We start from the raw sequence: 15,837 nt of genomic DNA on the forward strand, positions 1-15,837 counted from the left end.
TCAAAACTTGATAGGATAAAAAGAGAAAAAGAAAGAATACAAAAACCTGATGAACAACACACTTATAAGGTAGGCAAAAGAAGAAAAACCACAAAATATCCTAAAACAGGTCAATCACCATGTAAGAGAAAAAAGGTGGAGGGAAAGAATAAGATAGTATCTATGATCTCCTCTGGCTCTGATATTGTATGATTCTTACCTAGAAAGAGTTCAGAAAAAAAAGATTTAATTCATCTAATCCACTTATTAATTTATGGTTATCAGTAATAGATTTGGGGAGAGCAGGCATAGAGACATAATACTCCCTTTTGAAACCAAGAAAGAAATATGATCTGTAATTCTGAGCTTTTATGTAAAACAAAAATATCCTCAAATTTAGTATTTCTTCCCTGCTTCTCCAATGAGGGATAGCATGAGTGCTTGTTCTCCAGTGATAGTAAATAAAATGCTGGAATTCAGGGACTCCAGTTAGCAGCTCTAACTGCTTGTCTGCTTCTTCTGTAGGAAGGGAATTGGTGACATCTGTCTCAGTGAGCATCTGGTGACAGCCCAAGAACACACAGGCACTGAGAGGGACCACATCCTTCTGAATCCCTTTGGATTGAAGAGCTTGCCTCTGAAGGCCTTGGGAGTCAGAATCAGCTTGGAAGATTTTTATGAGGTAAAATGGCAGGCAAGTTTGGATGAATTAAAAGAAAGAGAATTTCACATGCCATGAAAACTTTTCTTTAAAATAACATATGACTTCATCATATGACATACCGTTGCATCCTGGTTTGATTCACAAACTTTGAAGAATAAGCTAACAGAGGGAGTGGCATAAATTTCTGGAAAAGGCTTCCCTGATTCCTCTCTGGCAGGGCTGCCTTATGACTTAGGTGGACCCCAGAAACATCTGCCTTCATGGGACCCTTCTGCCATTAAAAAAATAGAAAAATTATACTTTACAGCTGTGTTAGTATAAAGGCAAATCTAATACAGGCTGGGTTGATTACTACATATTCATTATTATTAGTGTCATTGTTTTTCTTCCGTGAGAGAAATAACAAAAGATGTTTGTGGATGCCTAAAAGTATTGGTGCTGGCCTGCTGTGCCTGTTTGGCCCCTGGGTGCCAGCCCGGTTGCTAGGAACACCTTTCTGCTTTTCCTGACCATGCTTGAGTCCCACTGCCAGACCCTGTTTCTCCACGGAGCCCTGCTTGACTGATCCTGCCTGTGGGAACGCCTTCAGTATTTATTGTCTGTCTGATTCATTATGCAATTAGTATAGTCTGTGATCTATTAGCATTTATCTTTTATGTATGAGTCCTTTTATCCCAAATAAATTTTAAGTTGTTTGAGCCCAGGGACCATGGCTTATACCCCTTCTTCTCCTTGGTATTTACCACATTCAGTGATAGCTGCCATTTATTGAGCACATGCCATGTGCCAGGCATAGTTCTGCTTACACATGGAATTATTCTCACTTTCCAGAAAAAATGCAGCTAATGGAAGAAAAGAAGCTTGCTCCAGGTCTCCCATCCAGACCCAGAATGTCAATCTAAGTTTCTCTGGTTCTGAAGTCAACCATTTTTCTACTCAATAATCTCCACGTGTGGGTTGTGGTGATGATGACGAAGATGAATGGGGGTGGGGAGAAGGGAAATAATATGAAATCAGTGTAAAATCTCAACAGGTACTTAAATTCTGTATAGTAAAGCAAATTTAAAGTGCAACTTGTTCAGCTCTAACAATTTTTTTCATAACTTACTTGAAATCTTTATTCTAAGTGTTTTTGATAAGAGGTATTCATTTACCACAGTGACAACAATGGGATAAGTCACTTGTCTTTGCCATAAGGAAATCCCTCATTTCAATATCTTGAAGTGAACATTTCAATATCTTGTCTCCTTCCTTTATTTTTTAAAAAGAGAGACTAGAAATAAAAGTAATTTCTTCCCAAGGACAATATGATCAGGTACTAATTCTTCCTTTAATACGTCATAATCGCACCCCATGTTTCAACGAATGTTGGGTGATGTCAGAGTTAAACCCAAAACATCTATTCCAGTAATTCCAAATTTGAAGCAATCAAACATCAGTATGTTCATATCTTATCTGCTTTCATTATAATTCATGGAGAGGCCTATGATCTTGCCATTTTGTCATGATGCCATATAGTAGCCAATGAATACTAAATTGTATGCTTCTTAGCTATTTTTCTACCACAGTTTCAAGTGGGAACAGATTTCACCCATGTGCTGCAGTTTGTCCATTTAAAATCTTACCTGCCTAGAATGTGTGAAATCACAGAAACCCAGAAGAGAACACTATTTTTACATACGCAAAGTTTGGTGTCATAGAAAGAGGATCCAAGTACATTTGGCCTTGGATCCTTCCTCTACCACTTAACGCTGGTGTGGCCTCAGGAGTGTCACTTGATTCCTTTTGTTCATAAATAAAGTAGTGATAAAAGTGTTTACCTTTACATGTTAATGGTAAGGCTAAGAGATTTGCTATGGAAAATACTTTGCCCAGTCTTTAGCATGTAGTAGGTGCTTACTAAATGCTAGTTCATTAATATCATTGCTATTATCATTACCGTCTCTGAATGGTGCCAAAGGACTAGTTAGAAAAGTTAAGATAAAAACAGCTCTTGAATTTATTCACTTGGGCCTTGATATAGACTGGGCCTTTTATGTTGCCAAAATAGCCAGGGAAATATAAGTGTAAAGTCACATTAAAATGTTTCATGCAGGGAAAAATAAGTGGTCTCCTAACTTGATTTTGCTCATTTATTTTTCCAGCAAGCATTAAACCATAATCAGGCCCTTACAACTGGAAACATCACATAGCAATTAGAATTTCACATGTCACAACTGAGGTCTTTGGGGAAAGAGATGCTACTGACATACCAGCCCATTCTGTCCTTTGCAACCTAATGTCCCCGTTGTTACAACCAGCATTTTGTAATACACTTTTACTATCCTGAAATGAAACTCATAGATAAAATAACCTATCTTCTCATTGGAGTTTTTAAAAAAAAATGCCCTAAGTATCTATCATTAGAGGAAAAATAAAAGGAAAGTAATATACAATTTAAAATAATCCAAAATGCTATGGCACAGCTACATTGGGGAACTTAATAAAGTTGTCAGACACTTTTGCTTAAAAATAATATCACCTTGACTGCAATATCTACAAATACAGATTGACACAGATGGCTGAACTGGCAACTCAGACACCAAGAGCTATATTGCATCTTTGATGCTATTTTCTAGAATGGTGAATGACTCTTGATAAGTTCCAAACACAGCAAAGCATGATCTTTCCTTAATTTATGTAATTGTGTCCCTGGAAAATTTAGTATGTATTAAAACTGTGCAAAAATATTTTGTGTTATATGTATATATGGAGTTAGGCTCTATGCCAAGACAGTTACAAAGAGGTTTTTCATTGACAAAAATGCCTGGAGGGACATCCCTAACTTGTCCAAACTTGAACTTGGGACAATTTTTCATTGTGTGCAATTGTCTTGCCCATTGCAGAACATCTAGCTCAGTGGCCCTTTATCATTTTAAGGCTAATAGTGCTTACTAATTACTGGGACCAAGAAAATTCCACAAAAATTTTTCAAAACATCCCCTAGGGATGTCCTGCTCCTGTTGAGACTACCGCTATAGTCATACTAAGCACTTGCAATTCTCTCAACAGCCAGCCTTTGCTTATTCTTTTTTTCTCTGCAGGAGATGCTCTTCCTCTACTTGGCCTTGCTATTAATGACTTAACCCTAAAGACCCACATCAGGTATCTCTAGTCTAGGAAGTCATCTGTAAAGCTCCAGTTGCCTTCCCTTTGTGTTCTCATAAGACCCTCTGCTTAAGGAATTTCGACTTTGATTGTACAGTATTATTTGTTTTCCTACATCATCTAAGAGCTCCTGAAGGCAGAATAAATCAGTCAATTTATTTTTCTTTATCTTTATTTACTTATTTTTACCTCTTTAAATTTAAATGTATTGGTTTCAGCCTGCTAGCTTTGAAGAATACAAGAAGTTCGGGCGAGGAGGGGTTCCCTGCAGCACAGCACAGCTGCCTTGCCAGATCATGGCCAGACTGCTTCTTTAAGCGGTACCTCAATCTATTCCTCTTCAGTGGGCAAGTCCTCCCTGCAGGGGCTTCAGCCACACAAGCAAGGGTTCTACAGACAAAGTTCTGATCTCTCCCTGGAATGAAGCTCACAGGGGAAGAGCAGCTGTCATCTCTGCAGTTTGGTAAACTCAGCCATTCCAGCCTGCCAACTTTGGAAAATACAAACGGTCCAGGCAAGGAAGGGTCTCCTGGCACCTACTCTACCAAAGGGCAGCCAGAGAGCTTCTTGGGGTGGGTCCCTGATCCCATTCCTCCCGAGTGAGCGGGACCTCCCAGCAGGGGTCTCCAGCCACCTCCTACAGGCATGTTCCCTCTGGCAACAGGTCAGTGCATCCCTGGGATGGGGCTTCCAGAGGAAGGAGCAGGCTGCCATCTTTACTGTTTTGCAGGCTTCACTGGCGATACCTCCAGGTACAGGGAAAAACTGAAGCAACTAAGGTCTGGAGTGGACCCCCAGTAAACTGCAGCAGCCCTATGGAAGAATAGCATAACTGTTAAAAGAAAAACAAACAGAAAACAACAACAACATCAACAAAAAAGACCCCACAAAAACCCCAGTCAAAGGACAGCAAACCTCAAAGATCAAAGGTAGATAAGCCCACAAAAATAAGAAAGAATCAATGCAGAAATCCTGAAAACTCAAAAAGCCAGAGTGCCTCTTCTCCTCCAAATGACAGCAACATCTCTCCAGTAAGGGCACAGAACTGAGCTAAGGCTGAGATGGCTGAACTGACAGAAGTAGGCTTTGAAAGGTGGGTAATGATGAACTTAGCTGAGCTAAAGGAGCATGTTGTAACCCAATGCAAAGAAACCAAAAATCATGAAAAAACAATACAGGAGCTGATAGCCAGAATAGCCAGTTTAGAGCAGAACATAACCAACCTGATGGTGCTGAAAAACACAGCACAAGAACTTCACAATGGAATCACAGGTATCAATAGCAGAATAGGCCAAGCAGAGGGAAGAATCTCAGAGCTTGAAGACTATCTTTCTGAAATAAGACAGGCAGATAAGAATAGAGAAAAAAGAATGAAAAGGAATGAACAAAACCTATGAGAAATATGGAATTATGTAAAAAGACCAAACGTACTACTGATTGGGATATCTGAAAGAGATGGGGAGATAGAACCAAGTTAGAAAACATACTTCAGGATATCATCTAGAAGAACTTCCCCAACCTAACAAGATAGGCCAACATTCAAATTGAGGAAATGCAGAGAACCCCAGTAAGATACTCCATGAGAAGATCAACCCCAAGACACAACATAATAAGATTCTCCAAGGTCAAAATGAAAGAAAAAATGTTAAGGGCAGCCAGAGAGAAAGGCCAGGTCACCTACAAAGGGAAACCTATCAAACTAACAGAAGACCTCTCAGTGGAAACCCTACAAGCCAGAAGAGACTGTGGCCAATCTTCAATTTTTTTTTTTTTTTTAAGACAGAGGCTTGCTGTATTGCCCAGGCTGGAGTGCAGTGGCATGATTTCGGTTCACTGCCACCTCCACCTCCCAGGTTTAAGTAATTCTCCTGCTTCAGAGATCCATCATGTGCAAAGACACACATAAGCTCAAAATAAAGGGATGGAGGAAAATTTACCAAGCAAATGGAAAACAGAAAAAAACAGGTGTTGCAATCCTAGTTTCTGAGAAGACAGACTTTAAACCAATAAAGATTTAAAAAGACAAAGAAGGACATTACATAATGGTAAAGGGTCAATTCAACAAGAAGAGCTAAGTATCCTAAATATATATGTACCCAATACAGGAGCACCCAGATTCATAAAGCATGTTTTCTTAGAGACCTACGAAGAGACATTAGGCATTAGACTCCCACACAATAATAATGGGACACCCCACTGTGAGAAAATAGACAGACAATTAATAAAGATATTCAGGACCTGAACGCAGTTCTGGATCAAGAGGACCTCACAGATATCTACAGAACTCTCCACCCCAAAACAACAGAATATACATTCTTCTCATTGCCACATGGCACTAAGTCTAAAATTGATCACATTGGAAGTAAAACGGTCCTCAGCAAATGCAAAAGAACTGAAATCATAACAGTCTCTCAGACCGATGCAATCAAATTAGAACTCAAGATTAAGAAATTCATTCAAAACCACACAACTACATGGAAATTGAACAACCTGCTCCTGAATGACTCTTGGGCAAATAATGAAATTAAGGCAGAAATCAGTAAGTTCTTTGAAACTAATAAGAACAGACAATGTACCAGAATCTCTGGGATGCTGCTAAAGCAGTGTAAAGAGGGAAACTTATAGCACTAAATGCCCACATCAAAAAGCTAGAAAGATTTCAACTTAACAGCTTAACATTTCAACTAAAATAACTAGAGAGCTAAGAGCAAACAAAACCCAAAACTAGCAGAAGACAAGAAATAACCAAGATCAGAGCTGAACTGAAGGAGATAAAGATGTGAAAAACCCTTCAAAAAATCAACAAATCCAGGAGCTGTTTTCTTGAAAAAAATTAATAAAATAGGCTGGGTGTGGTGGCTCACACGTGTAATCCCAGCACTTTGGGAGGCAGAGGCAGGCTGATCACCTGAGGTCAGGAGTTTGAGACCACCCTGGCCAAAGTGCTGAAATCCTGTCTCTACTAAAAATACAAAAATTAGCTGGATGTAGTGACGGGCACCTGTAATCCAAGCTACTCGGGAGGCTGAGGCAGGAGGATCACTTGAACCAGGGAGGTAGAGGTTGCAGTGAGCCAAGATTGTGCCATTGTACTCCAGCCTGGGTGACAAGAGCAAAACTCCATCAAAAAAAATAAAAAAAGACTGCTAGCTAGATTAATAAAAAAGGAAAGAGAAAAATCAAATAAACACAATCAGAAATGATAAGGGGGATATCACCGCTGACTCCACAAAAATACATACAACCCTCAGAGAATACTATAAACCCCTCTATGCACATAAACTAGAAAATCTAGAAGAAATGCAGAGATTTCTGAACACATACACCCTCTCAAGACCAAACCACAAAGAAATTGAATTGCAAATAGACCAATAACAAGTTCTGAAATTGAGGCAGTAATAAATAGCCTACCAATCAAAAAAAGGCCAGGACCAAATGGATTCACAGCCGAATTCTACCAGAGGTACAAAGAAGAGCTGGTACCATTTCTACTGAAACCCTTCCAGAAAATCAAAAAGGAGGGACTCCTTTCTAACTCATTCTATGAGGCCAGCATTATCCTTTTACTAAAACCTGGCAGAAATACAACAAAAAAAGAAAACTTCAAGCCAATATTCTTGAACATCAATGCCAAAAATTCTCAATAAAATACTGGCAAACCAAATCCAACAGCACATCAAAAAGCTTATCTACCACAACCAAGTAGGCTTTATCCGTGGGATGCAAGGTTGGTTCAACATACGCAAATCAATAAATGTGATTCCATCACATTAGCAGAACTAAAGACAAAAACTACATGATTATCTCAATAGATGCAGAAAAGGCCTTTTGTAAAATTCCACATCTTTTCATATTAAAGACTCTAAATAAAGTAGGCATTGAAGAAACATACCTCAAAATAATAAAAGCCATATATGACAACCCCATAGCCAATATTATACGGAATGGGCAAAAGCTGGAAGTATTCTTTTTCAAAACTTGCACAAGACAAGGATGCCCTCTCTCACCACTGCTATTCAACGTAGTATTGGAATTTCTGACCAGGGCAATCAGGCAAGAGAAAGAAATAAAGAGTATTCAAATAGGAAGAGAGGAAGTCAAATTGCCTTTGTTTGCAGCTGACATAACCCTATATCTAGAAACCCTCATCATCTCAGCCCCAAAGCTTCTTAAGTTGATAAGCAACTTCAACAAAGTCTCAAGATACAAAATCAATGTGCAAAAATTGTTAGCATTCCTATACACCAACAACAGACAAGCAGAGAGCGGAATCATAAATGAACTCCCATTCACAATTGCTACAAAAAGAATAAAGTACCTAGGAATACAGCTAACAAGGGAAGTGAAGGACCTCTTCAAGGAGAACTACAAAACATTGTTCAAAGAAATCAGAGAGGACACAAACAAATGGAAAAACATTCCAGGCTCACAGATAGGAAGAATAAATATTGTTAAAATTGACATACTGCTCTAAGTAATTTGTAGATTCAATGCTATTCCTATTAAATTACCATTGACATTCTTCACAGAATTAGAAAAAACTATTTTAAAATTCATACGGAATAAGTAAAGAGCCTGAATAGCCATGACAATCCTAAGCAAAAAGAACAAAACTGGAGGCATCATGATACCCAACTTCAAACTATACTATAAGTCTACGGTAACCAAAACAGCATGGTATGGGTACAAAAAGAGCATAGACCAATGTAACAGAATACAGAACTCAGAAAGAAGACCACACATCTACAATCATCTGATCTGCAACAAACCTGACAAAAACAAGCAATGGGAAAAAGATTCCCTGTTTAATAAATGGTGCTGGGAGAACTGGCTGGCCATATGCAGAAAATTGAAACTGGACCAATTGCTTACACCATATACAAAAATTAACTCAAGATGAATTAAACACTTAAATGTAAAACTCAAAACTATAAGAACCCTAGAAGAAAATCTAGGTAATACCATTCAAGACATAGGCACAGCCAAAGATTTCATGATGAAGATGCCAAAAGCAATTGCAACAAAAGCAAAAATTGACAAATGTGATCTAATTAAACTAAAGAGCTTCTGTACAGCAAAAGAAACAACCATCAGAGTGAACAGACAACCTACAGAATGGGAGAAAATTTTGTCGTCTATCTATCTGACAAAGGTCTAATATCCAGAGTCCACAAGGAACTTACAAGAATTACAAGAATTTACAAGAAAAAACAACCAACCTCATTAAAAAGTAGGTAAAGGACATTGACAGACACTTCTCAAAAGAAGACATACATGTGGCCAAGAAACATGAAAAAAAAGCTCAACATCACTAATCATTAGAGAAATGCAAATCAAAACCACAAGAAGATACCATCTCACGCCAGTCAGAATGGGTATTATTAAAAACTCAAAAAACAACAGATGCTGGTGAGGTTGTGGTGAAAAAGGAACACTTTTACACTGTTGGTGTGAGTGTAAATTAGTTCAATCATTGTGGAAGACAGTGTGGTAATTCATCAAAGACCTAGAGGCAGAAATACCATTTGACCCAGCAATCCCATTACTAGGTATATATCCAAAGGAATATAAATCATTTTATTATAAAGACACATACACATATGTGTTCACTGCAACACTGTTTACAATAGCAAAGACATGGAATCAACCCAAATGTCCACCAATAATAGACTGGGTAAAGAAAATATGGTACATATGTATCATGGAATACTATGCAGCCATAAAAGAATAAGATCATGTCCTTTGTGGGGACATGGATAAAGTTGGACATCACTATCCTTAGGAACAGAAAACCAAACACCACATGTTGTCCCCTGTAAGTGGGAGCTGAATGATGAGAACACATGGACACATTGCAGAGGAGCAACACACACTGGAACCCGTTTTTCTGAGGGGGCAGTGGAGGGAGGGAGAGCATCAGGAAGAATAGCTAATGGATGCTGGGCTTAATATCTAGGTGATGGGATGATCTGTGCAGCAAACTACCATGGCACACATTTACCTATGTAACAAACCTCCACATCTGGCACATGTACCCATGAACTTAAAAATAAACGTTAAAGAAAAAAAATTTAAATGTACCTCTTTATCGTTAGTGTCTGGCTCATGACTGTCACATGAGAAAGATAGATGGATGGGATGGATATTTGAAAAAATCAATAAATGACAATTTTTATCCCAAATATTAATTAAGTAGCTACTTTAAAATATATAATGTGACTGGCTCTCAGAGAGATAACTCAAAAGTGGATTCTGTTATCAACATGTTGGTAGATAAGGAGGGGACTTAGATCACTCATGGCCATTTTCAAAAAACAAGTATAAACCATAGCATGTTAATTAGATGTGGGTTGAAAGTAATCTACATGGTGCCATGTATTTTATTTAGAATTGGTGGAGAAAAATGCCTTTGTAAAGCTTTGAGTTTAGGAATCATTAATGTTATTTCAGGTGGATTAGGTAGGTTATTCTGATATGGAGCAGAACAGCACAGGACTGTTTTTAAAGAGCAGTTTTCATACTTGGAGTATTTTAAAGTACTTTAAAGTGCTTTACAAAGTAATGAGTTAAACATTGGTAGTGAGAAACTATGTATGCTAATGGGGAAACCCATTGTGCTCTTGACAGTAGCTCAAACGGGACTGTGGAAATTAGAAGCAGTTTTATTGATATTGGCCAGGATTTGGGATTAATCTTTGCTCCTTTTGAAAATTGCCATGGGATCTTTAAATTGCACTTGGATGGCCGCCGTGTTTAATAAGATTGTTTTCTAGACCTGAAACTCAACCAAAAAGTTTGTGCACAGACTTTCTACAAATAAAGCATATTTGGAGGTAGCAATTTTTTTCCATAATGAATTTGGATAATGATAGATTTTTATAGAAGCAGCAGCAGGAATAAAAGAATCCCCATGACCCTTTGCTAGCTTTTAGAAGTAATCTCATTGGAGATTCTGAAATATTCAGATAAATGTGTTCCAATTTTGCCTTTGCTCTTCAGGGTTCTGGCTGGGACTAATATAAAGGTGCCAAAAATCTAATGAGGAAGCCTGTTCATGAACAGGCTTTTAACATTTCCATACCACTTTTAACAGACTTGCAAGGTTAAGAAGGTCTGAATAAATATGCAAACTTTATGATATCCAATGGAATAATTTTTCCTGCCTTTGGCCTTTTAAAAATTTTGCACAAAATTCCATCCATATTCTATCCAAATATAAGTTGACAATTTAATTGGAAAGAGTGAAGCAATTTGAAGTTTAAAATTTATTTTAATATATTGTATCATCTGTTAAGTTAATACAAAATGAAAGGTCAATACTACTATTAGTATGTTAGAGAAATCCCCACTATAAGCCTACAATGAAATCTACAACATAAATGATAGATATTAAAACTAATCATTTACTAAAATTCTTTAACATTCTGTTTACATTTTGCTTGAAAACTATGTTACTATAATTCACTATTCATTCACCCAATAGAATTTGATTGGGACCGAGTGCTTCTAAGACAGAACTTAACTTGTATGTTAAGAAAGGAATCTTGGTAAAGACCCGGAAAGCAGAAGTTTATTGAATCCAGATTTTAGAGTTAGCAATAGTGAGACTATATATTGTTCTGGAATTTAAATTAATCTCCAAACTCTCAGCTTTTACTTATGAACTCTGTCTTTTCACATCATACAAAGGTTTAATACGCTGAAATCATTACCTTGATGTCTGCTTCATTTCCACACCTTTAAAATCCCTGCAGAATACATTCATCAAGCCAACTTTCAAGGAAAAACAAGAAGGAACTTGGTGTATCAATGTCCATGTTACTTGCCCTACTGTATGCAAAACAAAACAATACATTTTTTATAAGTAAAGTTACATAAGCTTGACCACAGATGAGCTTGCCTTACCCATCATAAGCAACATAAGCAAAAGATTGAGCTTGACAGTGCTTAGGGCTCACAACGTGAGTTAGCCCCAGTGTGAGTTTTAGAAGTTGGGGATGGTGAAGGGGCAAGTGCTTCCCCCTTGTCAATATTTCAATGTAACCCCAAAACTTTTCAGAGGTGGAAGCCAGTAAGGAATTATAACTATTGCAAATGTAACAGACTTTTCAAGAACATGGGAAAATCTGAAGGATAAATATTATTTTAAAAGAATATACAATTCATATATTTTACTTGTAAAATTATTTATAAAAATTAAAAGTAAACTGTGAGGGCCATCCCATGGTAAAATCTACCTCTATGACATTCCCCTTGCCTGCAGTTTCAGACGTTGTAGTGATGATATGTCTTTCTCAAGGATTGTAATGATAACCCAAACTAAGGCAAAAGCTGCATATTAGAATAGCAGGAACTCTGATTTAGGACATAATTCAGTTTGCATAATCTTACTTCTCCCATGAACCCTGACTTCCCGTGAGATTATAAAGGCAAGGCTCAGTCTGTCGTATTTGCCACAGTATTCTCAGTGCCTCATGCATCGAGTATGGGTGCCCCTTAAATATTTTTTGAATGAATAACAATGTTTTGGCTTTGACTTCTGTCTCAACCATTTCATTTGTAAAATAAGTGGGTTAGGCTAGATGATCTTCATGTCCCCTTCCAGTCTAGGACACTGTTTCTTAACTACCAGCCCTTGTTAACAATACAGATTTCAGGACCAAAATCAAAGTCTCTGGGGATGGGGCCTAGGCAATTGCCCTTTTAATGCTTCACAGATGCTTCTTTTGTACAAGAAATTTGTTCTAGGACCATACAAGTATCTTAAAATAAGTTTAGAAGTAGAAATTTTGACCACATCAAAGTACTTATATATAAAGAGCAAGCAGATAGTGAAGGTGACCATCTTGATGATTTGGTTCTCTAATTCCCCATACTCTTAACTTAGAGATTATGAAATTTTTGTAAGGCCTTTCTACCCAGAGAATTTCCTTCATTCTTGATGGAGGTGGACAAAGATATAGTATTTCCAGATTTAGTTGAAAAGCTATAACTTTTAAATAAAGCACTCTATTCTTTCTTTCTTCATGAAGATATAATTTTCAAGCTGTTAATCTTTCTATATACAAATATATCACTAAACTAGGTTTTGAAATATTATATTATAAACACAGAAAAATCTCTTTAACTGACAGACCAAAATGTAATTGGCTTTCTTAATATTCAAACACATCAATCTTTTAAAATGTTAATTGACATCTACTTTCCTGGATAAGTGTTTTCTTTTATAAAAGTGTAATTTTAAAAATCCTAAATTTAAAAGATGGCATTGGTAGGTATAAATTTTTCATATTGACAACAGAAAAGACAACTTTTTCTACTCTAATTCCTACTAGCCACAGAAAATACCAACAAAACATGATTAATAAAACAACCTTAAGTCTTTTCATGGACATTCCCAAAAACCAAAACTAACAGTTGGGTTTAGGATGCTCAATTGCTTCTTTGTTCTTCCAAACTTCATATTCTTGATGAGGTGTAGATTGATATGACTCAAGAGAAGCCAAAGCAAAGATATTTGGTTTATGTATCTGAACTCTAGTGAAAGCCAAATAGGTAGGCTTTTAAGGTAGACTGAGAGGCCAGATTTTCAGACATCACTCAAGCAGAACTCGTGCTGGGCTCCCTCTCGTTTCAATGAGTTGTCCAAACCAAACACAGCCAGTCAATTCCAGTTTTTTCCAACAGTTTGCATAGTTTCCAACTGCGGAAAGGGAGAGACAATTTTCGTGATTCCATGTCAGATGTCAGGCCTGCTGACCTTCAAGGAAAGCTGAGCTTGACAATGGTGAACATTGCCCAGAGTACACAAAGTTAAAATATTTGTTCCTTTGCCAGAAATACAGATGGATGTAAAAATAGGAACATTTTAAAGGTTTAAATTTAAACAGTGTTCTTTAAAGAACACATTATTTTGAATTTTTTTTTATTCCAGAGCTATCATATATTTTAATTTAGGTGCAAAGAGTATTACACTTTGATTTCCAGTACATATTGTTACACTAAAAAGCAAAGCACAAAAGAATATCTATAATACGCTACTCTTCAAATAAGAAAAAAGAAATTTGAAAAAATATCAACTTCTTTGTGTAGAAGAGATACAGAGAGGGTAAAGCAGAAACTAAAGAGATTGGTTACGTGATGGAGTAAGATGAGAAAAGGATGGAAAGAATGGAGGAATCAAAACAGGTTAGCATGGATGAGGAGGGCATGACATTTTTCTAAGTATATATATTTAAGAGCTGTTACCCTTAGAATCATAGTAATGTTTCACGTATCCATCACATACCCAAAATAATAAACAATAACCAAGCAGGATCCAGGGGAAGCCCAAACTGGAGCAGAAACAAGAACACATGATCTGCCCATAGTGCAAATAAATAATATAACCATATTCAAGGGAATGGGGAAGAAAAGAACTAGGTTTGGAGAACACTGTCTTGATGGATATTGTAAGGCTAAAGACACAAAGAACAATTATGCATGCATAAATCCTGTAATATTACAAGTAAATGTGTTTCTCAAAGGTTTATGGTTTGACAATTCTGAAACAATGGGTATGCTAAAATTGAACAAATAGGTAAATATACTGAAGATAATAAGAAATGGGTTTCTCACTGCCAGGGAAAGAATTTAAAAATAAGGAAAGAGTAAAAACTAAAGCAGTAGTCCCCAACCATTTTGGCACCAGGGACCGGTTTCATGGAAGACAGTTTTTCCATGAATGGGGTGGGGTAAGGGGTTGGTTTTGGGATGAAACTGTCCCAGCTCAGATCATCAGGCATTAGATTCCCATAAGGAGCACACAACCTAGATCCCTCACATGTGCAGTTCACAATAGGGTTCGTGCTGCTATGAGAAGCTAATGCCACCCCTAATCTGACAGGACGTGGAGCTCAGGTGGTAATGCTCCCTCACCTCCTGCTGTGTGGCTCAGTTCCTAACAGGCCATGGACAGGGCACCAATCAAAGGCCCAGGGGTTGGGGAGCCCTGGACTACAGAGAACACTGCAGTGTTGTACTGGAATCTGACGTATCAGCATAAACTCATGGCTAGATAGACAGATAGAGATGTAGATGTAGATAGATATAGATATGATTGATAGATATATAGAGAACTACAGATATGGTATGTATATGGCTTAAAGTACACAAATATCTTTTCTAACATATAGATAGATATAGACAGATACATACATACATACATACATATATACATAGATACACAGATAGAGAACTACAGATATGGCATGTATGTGGGTTAAAGTACACAAATATCTTTCCTAACTCTGTCTGCTAAGGGGGCTTAGAAATAATGGCATCCCAGTAGTAATGCACATGCAGCACTCAGATCTTGGTTTCTAAACACCATTCCCCAATGAAAGGAACCAGGGCCCCCAGGAGAAGTGGTTAGTTCCAGGGCTAAGGTCAGAAAAATACAAAATGAACCTGAATATCTTGTGCTAGCAGAATGTAAGGAAATGTTCACTAAAAGATGGGGGCTGACTGAAAAAACAAGAGCCAAATCTAGAACAATTTGAGTAATGAAATAAATGACAATATTGGATTATAACCTACGGAATACCCCAAATATCTATAAGTCCACACTAACATAAATAAATGCTTGGTTAAATAAATAAATGAGAAATAAAGGAAAACTCTTCCTTACTGTAGAAATACAGTTAATAAAGGTACAAGAGAAAGGAAATAGACAATTACAATTAAGCAAACACCATAGTAATAATTGTGTGTCATAAAAACAAGATCCATCAATGAATGTCAAAATTCATAGGTGAAAGTTTGAAGAGAAACACTTTCTATAGCTTCAAAATGTGTCCCCTAAGATCTTTACCAACTACAAAGGAATGATAGTAAGTTTACAGTGGTGAAATGCAGCAGACACCAACTTAACCAAGTAAAGTCAAAATCATATATATATATGGAATCTAAAAAAGTCAAATATATAGAAAAACAGAAAAGAATAATGGTTATCAGGGGTGGAATGTAGGGGGAATATGGGGAGATGTAGGTCAAAGGATACAGAGTTA

At 37.2% G+C, this 15,837-nt stretch overlaps 1 long non-coding RNA gene across 1 annotated transcript in view; it reads right to left on the reverse strand.

The window, feature by feature from the left end:
- Positions 1-2,761: 2,761 nt before the first annotated feature.
- Positions 2,762-15,837, reverse strand: part of LOC134759283 (uncharacterized) — a 53,293-nt gene continuing 40,217 nt past the window's right edge. Inside the window, exons 2-4 of the long non-coding RNA XR_010135376.1 lie at positions 13,206-13,493; positions 11,503-11,620; positions 2,762-4,603 (exon numbers count right to left, since the gene is read on the reverse strand). This is a non-coding gene — a long non-coding RNA (uncharacterized lncRNA). The remainder of the gene's footprint in view (positions 4,604-11,502; positions 11,621-13,205; positions 13,494-15,837) is intronic.

Source organism: Gorilla gorilla, chromosome 9, assembly GCF_029281585.2.
Source record: "Gorilla gorilla gorilla isolate KB3781 chromosome 9, NHGRI_mGorGor1-v2.1_pri, whole genome shotgun sequence".
Taxonomy (NCBI): Eukaryota; Metazoa; Chordata; class Mammalia; order Primates; family Hominidae; genus Gorilla; species Gorilla gorilla.